General features: G+C 40.4%; 1 long non-coding RNA gene across 2 annotated transcripts in view; it reads right to left on the reverse strand.

Moving 5' to 3' along the window:
- The window catches only part of LOC122163569, a 30,852-nt gene extending 15,870 nt beyond the window's left edge, over nt 1-14,982 (reverse strand). The window contains exons 1-3 of one of the 2 annotated variants that reach the window (XR_006169985.1): nt 14,891-14,982; nt 14,734-14,786; nt 1,414-1,486 (exon numbers count right to left, since the gene is read on the reverse strand). This is a non-coding gene — a long non-coding RNA (uncharacterized LOC122163569). Of the gene's footprint in view, nt 1-1,413; nt 1,487-14,733; nt 14,787-14,890 lie in introns of those variants that run through there. The other variant, XR_006169986.1, reaches the window with a different exon arrangement.
- Between the last annotated feature and the right edge of the window lie 402 nt (nt 14,983-15,384).

Raw genomic sequence — 15,384 nt, forward strand, 5'->3', positions numbered from 1 at the left:
TTCTCTGAATGATTTCTGATTCTCTAGATGATGGAATTTTTCTCATAACACTTTTTCATTAGAGAAGTGTCTCCAGGAAATAAATGCTTTGTTCCGCATTGTTCCGGGCAACATGAAGAGTCAACAACAACAAAAAAGTTTATATTGATGTGGTCTTTCTGCACAAACACTTGCAGTGACTGGCCAGCAGGAAGTCAGCTGTGTTGGGGGGCACTGAGCAGGTGGACTCTGAGGTGAGGGGAGAATTTTGAGACCAGTGTTTCTGTAACAAAGTGTAGTGCTGTTCTTCCTAGGAGAAGATTATTTGGTTATTGTCATGATAAATAAAGATTCACAGGAGAAACACAGAATCATTAAGGTTGGAAAAGACCATTAAGATCATCCAGTCCAACCATCACTCATCCCCACCATGCCCACAGACCACATCTCCATGGCTCTTGAACACCTCCAGGGACGGTGACTCCACCACCTCCCTGGGCAATCTGTGCCAGTGCCTCATCCTTCTTTCTAAGAATAAATTTTTCCTAACATTCAGCCTGAACCTCCCCTGGCCATTGCCACATTTTTACCCAGATACTTCAAAAAAATCTCACCAAAATCTCATTGAGCTCTGCCAAAGGTTAAGGCCACATCAAATTCAGCAGAGATCTACTTGCATTACAGGTTGAAGTTGTTCACAAAGCAGTCAGGAGAACAAAATCATGAAACACCTAAGCCCCATGGTGTAAGCTGGTCACATAGTGCTTATGGGCACAAAGTTCACAAATACAAAATAATATCAAGAAAAAGGCTTTACACAGATGTTATCTCACTTGCCTGTGAAGCTTAACAAAGGTCATTTTGCCTTCACAAAAACCCTGGTGTTGTTTCTTCCTGCAGGGTGTCAATAAGATAAAAGTAGAGTAAACAAGAAGAAAGTCTATCACTGCCTCTGGAATATTATTTGTCCTCTGTTATGATCCATGGGGAAGGACAGATTGCAAGCCATCTTTTCATGTGATGGATAATGTCCTGATTAGTCACAGTAAGAAGGCTCAGTGCTACAAGAGAAGGATGGATGCAGTCCAGAGTCACTTCTAGAGAATCAAACAGCTGAAGGAGCTGAGTAGCTCAAGACAGAGATATGTGTGATGAAGGGACAAACAAGATGTTGTATAATCAATGAATATAAAGATGCTATAATTATGAAATAAACCAGAGTTTGGCTAAGCAGGTTATAATAACAAAAAGAGAATAGATAGAATGCTTACCTGTGTCCTGGGCTCACTGCAAAACCCCAGAGGAGGGATCTCCAGAAGATTCCCCACTGGCAGTCAGCTCTTACATGGGTCTAGGAGAGGTGCAGCCTGGCTCCACCTCTTCCTGCAGCACAGGTGAGTTGCCTCCACCTGTGCTCCCTTGGCTGACTCAGTGCTCGCCTCAGGTGATCAATCAGAGGTTCAGGCTGTGACTCAGCAGTTCCCATTGAGATGTGATAGTGAAAAACCTAAGAGGCATGGAAAGGTGAGAGAGCAAACCTAGAAACAAAAGCTAAGAGCGCAAAAAATGTAAGACTTAGAGCTAAGCTTTAGCCCTCACAGGCAGTTTGTTTGCTAGATGGACACTCCTCAAGGGGATCTGGGAGCAGTCAGAAAACCAATGGAGAATTGGAGTGTGAGGCCCAGAGCAAATATAGTTCTTTTAATAAAATCCAAGTCAGATCTTATTTTTGTTGACAGGACATAATGATTTCAGGCAAATTTTTCCTATTTACACCATTATCAGCAAGATCAAAATCCAGACCCAGAAGAAGCCAGGACACAATAAAACCAACTCTTTGAAGTTCAGGCAACAAAACACAGGCTGACTGCAAACAAAAGAAAGAGCACTCTAATCAGTGCACCTTTTAAGGCTAAGATGCACTTCAAGATTTCAGAATTGGAGTCATCAGATGACTATAAAAGAATATATTCAGACCTAGAAAACATTTTTCCTAATCCTTGGTAAAAAGCCATTATTTAGCATAAGCAAGAAAGATCAAGTGAAGTCAGAGAAATGGAATACAAAGCAATGATTTTCATTGTTGTTTGGATATTTCTGTTTGTAATTTCTTTCAGAAAGAAGCAGCAGGCTTTGAAGCTTTCACTAGGTATGCAAGCATAATAATCAATCCATCAGAAGAAAACATAAGTAGAATTGAAAGCAGCTCAGAGTAAAGAATTTGCTGGAATCTGACCTTGCTAGCATAACTCTCTCTTAAAAATTCGCTGATAAGCAAGTAAGGATTTGAAAAGAGCAATTATAACTTACTAGGAAAAGCAGAGATTAATAGGTAATAACTAGAATAAGCTAAAGAGAGAAGTATTGATACTATCTTTAAATGGTAAAAATGGAAATTATGTTTTTTAATTCATTGTCTACCAATGAATTAACATGACTTACCAACTATGTAAGTACTCAGAATAACAATAAGCATGTAAATTTACTTCAGATTCTGATCCATACTCAGTCTCGCACAGTAGAAGGGACAACTGTACTATCTTCCCAGCAAACTTTAAACCCACACCCATGCCTGCTATAGAGGTTTCCTGCAATAACATTTAGTTTGTATTTATGTGAATTGATTGAAAATCTCTGAATGATACACTGACTTGTCTCCAAACAGCTGAATAGAGATGAGCATTCAGACAGCAATTAATATCATCTCAGGGCATCAAGCAGAAGAGATGTTATCTAAAGCTGACATTGGTATGGAAATTAAACATGTTATGTCTGGCAAAAAGCTTCTAAACAGACTATAAAGGCTATGAAGCTGTAATGTACATTTGTTTAAATATCTGGTTGCATTTTTTCCTTTGCTTTACTGTCGTCTTTTCAGAGCATAGGGATGGTTCATTCTGAATTTCATGGGCATGGTGTAAGTATCATCACACATCATTTCTCCACCCAAACAGATGATAATGACTTGCTGTTTTCCTGCTTACTGTGATGCCTGGAAACCAGGGGAGGCATGAGAAGGTAATTTGGGAAGTGTGTTTCTCTGAAAATCCTAAGGGACTAAGAAGCACGCACATCATGCCAAGCACTGGTCATTACTGTAGCTCATGTGTAGACAGCATTTCTAAAGTCCGTTGTCTAAATACCGAGTTTGCATTTGACACAAAATCCAGTGGATCAGCTCTTCTCTTTTCAGTGGGGTTTTGCTGAGCACAAAAGAATAGTAAGCTAGCTTTCCAAAGAGTCTGCTTCCTAGCTTGCCAGTTGTCATTTCTCCTTGACATCTATTTTATAAGTCAAACCAGCAAATAAAAGCATAACTACCCTGGGAGCTCTTCCACTCAGTTTTGCTGTTGTTATCCATCTACTTCTCCGAAATATCAGTGTCTTCTCATTTAATTTTTCTTGCATTCCTGGCCCTGAGTTATTCCTTTCTTCCCTCTGAAGAGCAACCTCAGAAAAATCCTTGGGCTTCTGAAGCCATCATCATTTTTTGCCATTAGTTTCCCTTGGACCAGAATTTTCCCTCTTGAAATTTCTGCCCATGTCAGTGCATTGTGCTGTAATGTTTTAGCTTGTATCACAAGTGTGCCTTTGAATGGAGTTTCCCAGTCACTTCCACTTACTGCACTGTAATTCATATCACAGCTTTATCTTGAGTGCCAAGCTGGACCAGTTTTGGACAAAACTGAACAAGAAGCAGCATTGCAGGTGTTGAGTGTGCAGGACCAGGATAGAGTAAGCCTCAGAAAAACACACTGAAATGCTTTTAGTGCATACCCAGGATCATCACTATAATTTGCAGCACATTCTGCTCCTATATCTGTTCACACCAATTTCCAGCATAGATATGCATGAAGTCAAGGCATATTGATAATGTATGAGTCAATCTGACCTCAGCATGACTAGACAGTGTAAGACACATTGGCAGTATGCAGTCCTGGGGTGTCAAAAGTGAGTGAACATCTGAGTCTGAATGGGAGAGCTGCGAGCTTACAGGGAAGGGGAACAGCAGCAATCAGCAGCATTTTCCCTTCTGAGACCCCCTTAACACATTCCTACCAACCTGATCAGCCAGCCTGCAGCTTGGAAGAAGAGAACTCCATCTGGCATACTGCCATTGGAGATTGCTCAGAAACTGCACTGAACATTGATGTAATAAGCTCAATGGAAGCAGTGTTGCAAAAATCAAGCTGCTTTTTCCTTATTTGACTGGATGCAAACATTTGTTTCATGATTGAAACTTGGCTTTGAAGACAGGAATATAGAACAAATCTACTGATGGCAACATTTGGAGAAGCCATTATGAGTGGTACAAAGCAGGAGGGAAAGAAAAAAATCCTCCCATGTAGATCCATCAGCATTTTGTGTCTGTTTTTACAGAGGTTTACAGGGTTAAATGGCAAAGCATAGGAGGAAGGACTCCTGTTTTCCTCCCTGGAGAAAAAAGGAAAAAAAAGAAATACTTAGATACAGCTCTTCAATATCCAATAAGTGTGTTCATAAAGGATTTTTAACGCTCTTAGAGGCTAATTTCTCTAAAGACACACATTAAAGGAAATGTCTGTATTCTTGAATAAGCTGGACTCTGACCATCAGTTTCATTCACAGCATATTTTGAAGAATCAACACCAATTTACCAAAGCTTCTTTGACTAAAGCTGCCAGCTCATCCAACCTGTCTTGTAGGGTCAGTGAAGTCTATGAAGGTATGTTGCAAGGATCATGACCCAAATATTTTCATGCTCTACTCAGATGCACTGATACAAGGATGAATTTTTAATCAAGTCAAAACAAAACAAAATTAAATTTTAAAATGGACTAGTAGTAATGTAAAGAAAAAGCCTTTTCCCTCTCCCACATTATGCCATTAAAATCCCAAAATGTCCTATTTCTTAATAATGAGATGGTTAAATAATGCTATACCAAAGTGGTCCTTATATGATTTCTTACACATTTCTTCTGTATTGTAAAGCAATTATCCAGCTATGATGAACGATTTCCAAGAAAAGTTGTGAATTCATCTCTCTGCACAGTGTTCTACTGATCGATTTAGTGAATTTCAGCAGCCAAGGATCTTCTGTGACACACTGGGCAATGCTCTCCTTCACTCACTGCTTTGAATGACCTTCATGCAAAAGTAAAGTTGCCAATCTTCGAGTATGTCTCTCACATAGATGCAGTGAAGCTTAGTAATTCATGCCGTTCATGCGGGTTCAAGATGAACAGTACCAATGAGCCAGTATTAATTGGCTATCATGCTGAATGAAAATAAGCGAGAGATATCCTGCTTTTAAGTAGAGCATATCTAGCCAGGAAAGTATATAAAAGTTATTAAATGTCAGGTAGAAGCATTCAGAAGAGTCTGCTCTAGATTTTTATACTCAGAAGACTTGAGAAGTACGGGTCTGATGAAAGATGGAAATGAAACAATAAGGTTACATTTATGTAAATATTACAGAGCCTGAAAGTGAAGATAGGCAATCATGACGTAGCAAGAACATGCTTCTGGGAAAAACCATTAACACTCACAGTAGAAAAGAGTCAGCAAAGGGGCCAATATAAGTGCTCAGTGGAAGGGTACAAGTATTTGTTGCATTAGATATTATGACATCTAATGTAACAATCACTCAAGCCCTTACGCGTCCCATTCTGCGTCATGAGAGAATCTATGCAGGACATGGAGCTCCTGGATTCTGATCTTGTACCAGAGCATCTCACACAGCACCTATTTCATCCTCTGGGTTATTTCCATTTGATTTCTTTAGGATGGCAAAACCAGAATGGCTGTGACTTCCCTGTACAAAAGGGAAATGGACACCAGAGACAGAGCAAGTTACTTCCTGTAACCTTTGTGAACATAAAACTAGGATGCCTGTTTTTTTTTTAATCTAAGCAGCTGATGTAGGTGTACACAACAGATAATTCACAGAATCGTTATGTTTGGAAGAGACCACTAAGATCATCTAATACAACCATCAGCTCCACCGTGCCCAGTGACCACATCCCTCAGTGCCACATCTCCATGATTCTTGAACACCACCATGGATGGTGACTCCACCACCTCCCTGGGCAGCCTGTGCCAGCGCCTCACCAGTCTTTCTGAGAATAATGTTTTCCTAATTGTCCCAAATAGTTGCATGCGTCTGTAATTCATTGAGGAATCACAGAATCACAGAATTGCAAGGTTGGAAACGACCTGCAAGATCATCTAGTCCAACCACCCTCCCATTCCTATTAGTACCACAAGCTACTAAACCATAACAGGAACTAACAGGAGTTGACAGACGACATTAGGGATACTGCATTGAAAAGCCACACTGATCAATATTTGATTCCTGGCAGCTCAAAACTCAACGGAATAGTTCATTTGGAAAAGACCTTCAAAGAAGTTAAATATACACAGCATGAACTGAACTCCCAATGTTGCTCATAGCTGTGTGCTTGACCTCTTGTGTACTTCATTAATTAAAAATGTATACGATGTGATAATCACTCCCTTACATGTAGCATTCTGCTTTCTCTTATTGGTAAGGTGCATGGGTTAGATTCACAAGGCCTGGCTAGTTAATTTCCAGGACATACCGAGCTGTCAGCGCTGTTTTTTATCTGAAAGTGCTGCTGAGACCTCCTGACATGGAGCCTTGCTGAACTAAACCTTCCCTGAATTTTGAGTGCTACCAAGAGATCCTCTATCTGCCTTGGGCTCCCTGTAACTGAGCTGCACTGCAAGGCACTGACTTAAGGCACCAAGCAGGCAGCTCTGGATCAGGCCCGCAGTGCACCACAATGCACAAAAGTGGTATCACAGGCACTCTGCTGGGCACAAGTGTCTCAGCACACAAAGTAACATCTGAAGGAGGTGAAGACTTCCTTTTCCTCACACTCCCAGCACTTCATGGGGCCTTCCCATCCCCAAGAACTGCTCAGCCATGGAGACACCTATCTGAACGGTTGTATTTTGCCTGATGCTAACAGATGCTGTCTCTCCAAGGTGTAGGTCAACCATCCTCCAAAAGTGGCTCCCTGCCCATGAACTCTTAAGCACGAGGTCAGCCAGCAGTTCCTTTATCTTCAGGGTAAGATGAGCCATTGTAGGGGGTGAATAAACCTGAATAGGTGATAATGTAGCTCATTATGATGCCCAAACCCATTTTTGTTCAGGAAAGTAAACCTGATCTGTTGGAAACAATATCTAGGGCTTTTATACAGTAATTATAGTGAACTAAGATCTTTTTAAAATGAAAGTGATGACAATGCTTTATAGAATGAGTAGCAACAGAGCTGATTTAGATCCTTTATACTCCTAATGAAATGTGAATAAGTGGGAGTCTCATTATCTGCACTTTACTGTGTGCCTTAGATTGCTCATTATCCTACCACATTGAGAATTGGTACTTGTGCATGTGTGTGATCTGAATGGTTTTTATATAAAAAGCTTCAAGTTTTGTTTAGTAAGTGGTGTTTTAATCATTATATTTTGGTTATAAGTACAATATCTATATGCACTATCCAAATACGTGCCTAGTGGTTTGCAGCTTCAAAGAAAATAAAGAAGATTTGAACAAAAGCTAGATTTTCCTAGGGAAAAAAAAAAAAAAAAAAAAAAAAACATATAATTTATGCAAACCCTTTTTATCATTCAGCAATTAGCATTTTCCAAGCATTCACAGTGTGTCACTTGGAAAATGAGACTTTTAAACAATTTGATTTTCTTGTGTTCATAATGCAGAGAAAGAGCAGAGGTAGTAACTTGTTGACCACACATGGCTTTAGTGAAAGTGCAAGAGAAAAAAAGGGAAAAGAAAGGGGAAGAATGGGAAATGGAAAGAAAGATAAATGAGAAAAAAAAAGAATAGAAAAGAGAGAAGAGAGAAGATAACAGAGGATGAGGTCTAAACCATGGATCACTGCACAAGGCATCTTCCTATCCAGCACGGCATAGTTTAGCAACTTGCATCTCCTGTCTCCTGCACCCTTCAGCTGTTAATGGCCACAAAACCTTCCCATTCTGAATGAAGGAGAAGGCACAGATGAGTGTGCATTAGAGATGCTAACCTCCTCACTGACACTCCTGAAAAGACACAGAACTGAATAAAATAAATAGTAATAATTCACTTTTTTTCTTCAGGGCTCCAAGCAACCCTAGCAGAACTTCTTCCAAGTGTGACAGAGCTGGACTTCAACACATTTCCTTCATAGTTACTGTGATGACTCAAGGTTTAATGAGATCTGCTGGATGTCTCTCTGCCATCTACTCCCGTTCAAAAGTCAGCACTTGTCAGCACAAGCATCAGTACTTTCTCTTCAATGACAGGCAGAATACGTTTACTCCTCCCTAGATCCCTAAAAAACAGCACCTGAGTCTAACTTGAATTTCGACATTTCTTTCAGATTCTTCTTGTGCTACATCAGATAGATTTCACAGCAAAACTGGAGGAAATGGTAAGACAGAGTGATGTATATTCTTAGGTACAAAAAAAAAAAAAAAAAGTAAAAACCAAACACTCAGGAATAAAACACACCCCTGGTTTATGTTTTATATTACTTAATTTCTTTAAATGCCTTGCTAAACCTTAAACATACAGATGCAAGAGCCAGCAACTCCCAAGTAGCCCTTTTCCTAGGGGGGTTTCTGTGCCCACCTTTCTCTTTGGGCAGCAATGCTGTGGATGTACCTGGATCCTGGCATGTGGGCTCCAACCACATCACATCATGCAACGCAGTCTGGTGAGGGTCTTCCCTTGCATTCATGCCTCCAAAGCCTGAGGTATTTTTCTCCTATCCTACTTATGTACAGATCTGTCCTACCTGACCTCCTCACCAGGCAGTATCCAGGCAAGCTGGGATCACCTGTGCATCTGTATTAGACCTCAAGTGGTACAGCAGCAATATACCCTGCTAGGCCAACAGTGCCATGTACAGCCAGACCACACATGCTATGCTAATCAGATAGACAGCCATCAAGCTGCCATACACATACACGCGTAAACAAGACATCTTTCTGCTTGTATTCTTTTTCCATGGTTTCCATGTCTCACTTCTATCTCTCTAAGATTCTAAACATTGGGAAACTTCATTGCTTGAAGGAGTTTACTAAGGGATGTTTTTTTCTAATACCAAAGAGTAACTTGGACCCAGGAGCTAATAAAGGCTCATTTTAAGAGGACAGATGGCTTCCAGATTGCATTTATTTACTGGAAACAAACCATTCATCTAAAATGGATGGGGGCCAGAACTTCTTGGGTGAAATCTTGGCCAGGGTATTTTGCTGCTGCATGTGCATCCATCACATCATTTCTTCCACAGAGGAACTGGAAACTACTAATGTTTTCACAGACAACAAATCCAGCAGTCAAAACTCTCAAACAAAGGAGAAAGTGAATGCAAGTTCTACCACAAAGTGCTACTTCTGTGGGTGAAACTATGAAAGACTCAGTTAATGTTTAGACATTATGGGGGTAGCTGCCATATAAATTAAACATCACCTTGGAGATTCTCCCTCACAGCCATAAAGAGCCAACAGTTACTGATTTCTCAGACACAGTTTTTCAGACACCTGGAACTTAGGTGAAGCTCTGAATAAAATTTTAAGAATGAACAACATAATGTAGGAATTTGGACCATGATTACGTGAGAATTTACTTCATGCAAATTTATTTCTTCCTAGTATAGCATGAATGTAAACAGGCATCATTCATTACTTTTAAAAAAGGAGCATTATTGTATGTGTTCTGCCTTTTTATAGAAACATAGACTGGTTTGGGTTAGGGAACCTTGAAGAACTTTTAGCTCCAAGCCTTCTGCAATGAGAAAGGACACATATCTCTATATGAGGTTGCCCACCTTACCTGGCCTTGAACACTTCCAGGGATGGGGCATCCACAGCTTCTCTGGGCAGCCTGTGCCAGGGCCTCATCACTCTCATGGTTAAGAACGTTTTCCTTGTATCCAACCTAAATTTCCCTCTTTTAGTTTAAAATTGTTACTTACTCCCTGTCCTCTCACTATATCCCTTGATAGCCCTCCCTATATTTCCTGAAGCTGCCATTTAGATATTGGAAAGCCACAATAAAGTCTCCTGGGAGAGCTTCCTCTTCTCCAGGCTGAACAAGCCCAGCACCCATAGCCTCTCTCTGTAGGAGAGGTGTTCCAGCCCTCTGAGCATCTTTGTGCCCTCCTCCAGACTTGATCCCACAGGTCATGTCCTTCTTACACTGGGGGCCCCAGAGCTGAATGCAGTACTACAGGAGGGGTCTCACAAGAGTGGAGCAGAAGGGAAGAATCACCTCCCTCTCCCTGCTGACTGACCATACTTCTTTTGAGGCAGTCCAGGATATGGTTGGCCTTCTGGGATGCAATTGCATGTTACCAGTTCATGCTGAGCTTCTCAATACAAAGTTCTTCCCCTCAGAGCTACTCTCAATTCATTCTCCACCCGTACCGTATTTGAGCTTGGGATTGACACAACTCAGGTGCAAGACCCTATCTTTGGCCATGTTGAACTTCATGAGGTTCACACAGCCCCAACTCATAGTCCTGTCAAGGTCCTTCCGGACAGTATCCCTTCCTTCCAGCATATCGACAGTGCTACACAGCCGGGTGTCAGCAAACTTGCTAATGAGTGCACTCAATCCCACCATCCATGTCACAACAAAGAAGTTGAATAGTGCCAATCCCAATATCATTCATTACTGGCCCCCATTCGGATATCAAGCCATGTCTGTAACTCTTTGAGTGAGACCGTCCAGCTAATTCCTTATTCATGCCCTGGTTCATCCATCAATTCCACTTCTCTCAAAATTAGAGACAGGGACATCATCTATTTCTTGAGCTTTAATGCTGTTGTTTTGTGGGTGTTTTGTTTTCACTCTTTTGCAGTATTTCACTCTTTTTACTTTTCCCCATGCTTTTGAATTTTTATAACAAGGACACAGTGATAAACTATTTCATCTCTGTTCATCTTGCAGATCACTGCCATGCAAAAGGGCTGCAAGTTGGAAAGTTAAACATTCTAGCTTTCTAGAAATGAAAGAAATGAAACAAGAAGACAATCTTTTCCCCCAAATCTGTGCCTTCTTGAAAAAGTAGGTTAAAAAAAGTATGCAGCTATATCTTGATGACTGTATTTGCATCTTCGAGTAACAGAGTTGAATTCAGGTGTTTCTATATGTCTCTCTGCAGCATAGACCTTGCATTTATGGAAGCTACCATCATTTAAAATCCAAATTAATGACATATAATTTCAGTCAGTTCTCTGATTGATACACTTCGTTGTTGTTATTGCTTTTTTACTTACCAAACACAGTTCAATCACATATCCAGACATACTTTTGTTCCATATTCTGTTATAAATTACAGCCAAGGGTGAGTTATCCTCACCAATGTCCTACAGATAGCAGAGCACTGGAAACAGCAGGTACCAGGTAGAGAGAAAATAATTACATCTAATTATGTAAAACCTGTACTTTGAATTCACATATATAAGGGCTAAATATTCAGAAATGTCATAACATATCCAGTCTGAGTACATTGATCTATGAGCATAGTTCACACTGCAGTTTGCTTTTAATTCAGCAGTAAGTGGTAAAGTGAGCTACTGGAGAACTGAGTGCTGTGGGAGATAAGTATTTTAGCTTGAGCTGAGGGATCAGATTCACTCTCTGGCAAAAGTCTAAGCACAACACATTAAAAGTAATAAAAGTTCACACTGTTGTTAAATATCTAAAATCTCAAAAAAAAAAAAAAATATGTATTATCAAGATTCCTGGCTTACTGACATAATAAAATGTTCTTCCAGACTTTTCCTCTATCAAATTCCCCTGTTACATTAATTTCGGTGGCACTGCTAATTTATTTTCTTATCCTACTTTTGTAGGATGAAATGACTTCTGATAATTAGCTCATCCTTGTTGATAGGCTAATTAGGACTGGTTGAAAAAAAAAATATATATAAGAACAACCACTTCTATCAAAAGTATGATTTTTCATTGTAACATTGCAAAAACACTGCTACTTGTATGTGCTCATTTAAAACTCACAAATACTTGTTTTCTTTCTTTTAAAGAAAAAAAGAATCAAGATTTTCTAGACATCCAGATCATTGCCATACATCTCTAGCTACGTTTGGCAGCAAAATGAGCTACATTATGAATGAACAGACCAACATTTAGAACTTAATTCCAAAAAATGTTACCCATGTTAATCAGCTAGCTAACTGGGAAGGCGAGAAAGTAACTCTTCAGTTACTGGATCAGAGAAAAAGTTATTTTTGTGTTATATCTGAAGCTGAAGCTTCACATAGCTTCACAGCTTGACATTTTTCCATTAGGTCAGGAACTGGGGCTCCTCTGTTCAATGAAGGCGGAGAGTTAGGAGCTAGAGAACAAGATGACCAAACTGCAAGGGAACTGCCTAAACTAGCAGTGGAAGACTGTCCACATTCAGAGCAAAGATCCTGCCTTTGAAGCTCAGTGTTTGGGCCAAGCAAGGGCCTCTCAAGAATTTGGTAGACCTCTTGACCAACTCTAGGCCTTGCTGGGCTTTTACTAGGCCATTTTCCAGGGAGCTACGAAACCTGTTATCATTTTTTCCCCTTCACCTGCCTCGCTTACATCCACCCTAACCTTAGGTTACATGTAGTTTGAGATTGGGCTTTGAGACATTTCTCTGATAAATCCATTTAGGGTGGAGGTGAGTATCCATTTTTCCCATGTAAACACATGGAGAGATTAAAAAATGTTATTTTTATGCCCCACTACTGTGGCAGCATACAATCAGTAACCATTTCTAGGTCTTTCTTCCAGCTGGCTCAAATGGCAGGTACCTGCATGTCACACTTGTACATGGCATTTCCTTCTACATGGGTCTGTATGCTCCTTGAGTTACCAAAAGTCAGGTATAGATAAGCACCTCAGTCTTGATAGGCTTCACTTTAGCATTTTCTACCATTTACACTCAGCCCATAGGGATAGTTGATAGTGGGCTTGTGGGAAATGGCTACACACCTCAATAAGCAAATACCAGCCCACAAACACTGATCATTTCCCTGATGAATCAAAACTTCAGCTGTAGCTCCCTCGGGCTAGATTCTGAAGGTTGCTGTCAGCACCCAGATACCAAAAAGAAAAGTTGCAGGAATTAAGACAGAATTAAATTTTCTTCCCTATTTCCATTTCTGAGAGGTTATTTTATGATACAAAGTCACCCCGCTCAGACACATGGGAGAATCATACAATCATTAAGGTTGGAAAAAACCTCTATGATCATCTAGCCCAGCCACCCACCTGCAGCCAATTTTCTCTACTAAACCACATTCCTAAAAGGAGTTACTTGTGTCCCAGTAAGACTTGGATTTGTAATGGCATGTTATTATTCGCAGACATGTTTTGACACCATTCAAGCCCAGCCATAGATGGAGGCAGCAATTTCCACAGGCTCACCACATTTGTGAGAAAGAGCACTGTTAAGCCCATTTTACAATTTCTTCTTAAAGTCTTAAGATAGAGTTTACTTGACAACTTCATCTGCAGTAATTTTACCTGCCTCCCACCCTGTTGGACCTCATCAAGCTTCCATGCTGTATTTGCTACTCCTTAGTAAAGCCTAAGGGTTCAAACCTTGCTCACAACTCTCCATCTCCTAGCAGGTCTATCAGCAGCAGATGTGTCAGGTGATACAGCATCCCCACTGACCTCCCCTCCATTTCAGCTGTCACTGAAATGTTCTGTTCATCTGCATTTAAAGATCAGGTTTCTTTCTGCCTCATCAGACACCTCCTCCTAAACAGGGATGGAGGAAGAAACTCCCAGAACTCTGTGCCTGATCAGCAGTTTCTTCCCATTCACATCTTCCCCTCCCCTATAGCCTAGGTGAGCACACTTCCTGCCAGGGCATCAGAGAGGGACCAGAAACTCCCGTAAGGTGGCCTTTTACCAGCCATCCACTTTCTTGACAAACCTGGGAGCAAGATTCAACCTATTGCTTTCATAATTGCATTTCACCTAAGACAATTGGGAAATTCAAGCAATTAATCTCAGTTAAGCCTTTGTAATTTCAGTCAAAATACCCTTCAGCTGGCATTCTTCCAATTGCCTGTAATTTTAATGGTAAAATCATGAAGGATTTTGTCAAATGGTTCTTGGACCGCCAAACAAATGACATCACCCAGTCCTGCTTCAGCTCTCACTTCATTAATATGCTGATGGAATTTTAGATAGACTACTAAGCCATGATTTTCTTTGCAAAAGCCTTTCTGCCCAGTCCTTACAGCACTTGTACTTGAACATTTTATTATTCTATTTTTAGTTAGCATTTCAGTCAGTTTCCTGGTATTAAAATGACGGTCTGGCACAAACTCTCAGGCAGATCCTTATAGACCTGCTGGTAGGTATGATTAAGGCTGGTTGAAAATTTTCCATCAAAACTCTCAGTTAATGAAAACTGGTATGTGACTCAGAGACACAATGATAAGCAGCTGTTTTACACAGAAATTTTCGTTGAAATAAAAGCAAATGCCTCTAAAGCCATTTCCAATGCTGAATGACAACCCTAAACCTACAGTAGAGGCTTTACTAGTGGGGCAGACAGCCTGATCTTTTATTTTTATACTTTCTTCCTAGAAATAAATGGGTTGGAGGAGAACCTATAGACTCCTGGAAGAATAAATGTAGTGTTTTTATGCTGTACTAGGTTGGATTCCTAGGCCATAATGCTACAGAGATACAGGTGCAGCCCAATGACCCTACAGTCACCGCACCTTGCATCATTCTTCTGCTCCATCTGTACTGTGCCCGTCCTGCCACACCACAGCTGTTAAAAGAAAAAGGGAAAAAATAAAAAAAAAAAAAATATGGTGGTGAAAAGCAAATTTACTCTTTAAAGGAGATTATTAATATGGAAAACAGAAAATTTACCTTTCTCTGAAATCTTGCAGAAAAGAACCAGGTATGAAAGATTAGGAATTGGTGTTTCTTTGACATGATTCTCTGGTGTTTCTTTAGCATACCTCTCTATAGAGCCAAGGTTACCATGGTTCTCACTATTGATTAGTAAATAGTGTTGTTAAGTCCCAGGTAAATGGTTAATGACTGGCAGTTCTGAAGGAGATTTAGAGAATTTCGGTAAGTAAACTTTTAATATTTTTTTTCTCATTTATTTTTAATAAATAGGGTTTAGTTGAACAGTTGAAGTTGAGATTTTCTCCAGCTTCATTTCTATTTCTTTGTGTTCTATTGAGCAAGCAATGGCTGCTGTGCGTGAGGAGAAGGGGAATGGCAGCTCTTCCTGTCCAGGAGTCCAGCCCCTCAGCACCAGTGGACATCGGTGCACTATTAACCTCATCTGGGCTGAATCCAGGGCATGGGGTGCAGTGCAGTGCCAGATCAAGCAACAGCACATAAGTTTATGG

This window comes from Centrocercus urophasianus, unplaced genomic scaffold (assembly GCF_019232065.1).
Source record: "Centrocercus urophasianus isolate 14NV4802_14NV808 unplaced genomic scaffold, USGS_Curo_1.0 seq_10, whole genome shotgun sequence".
NCBI lineage: Eukaryota > Metazoa > Chordata > Aves > Galliformes > Phasianidae > Centrocercus > Centrocercus urophasianus.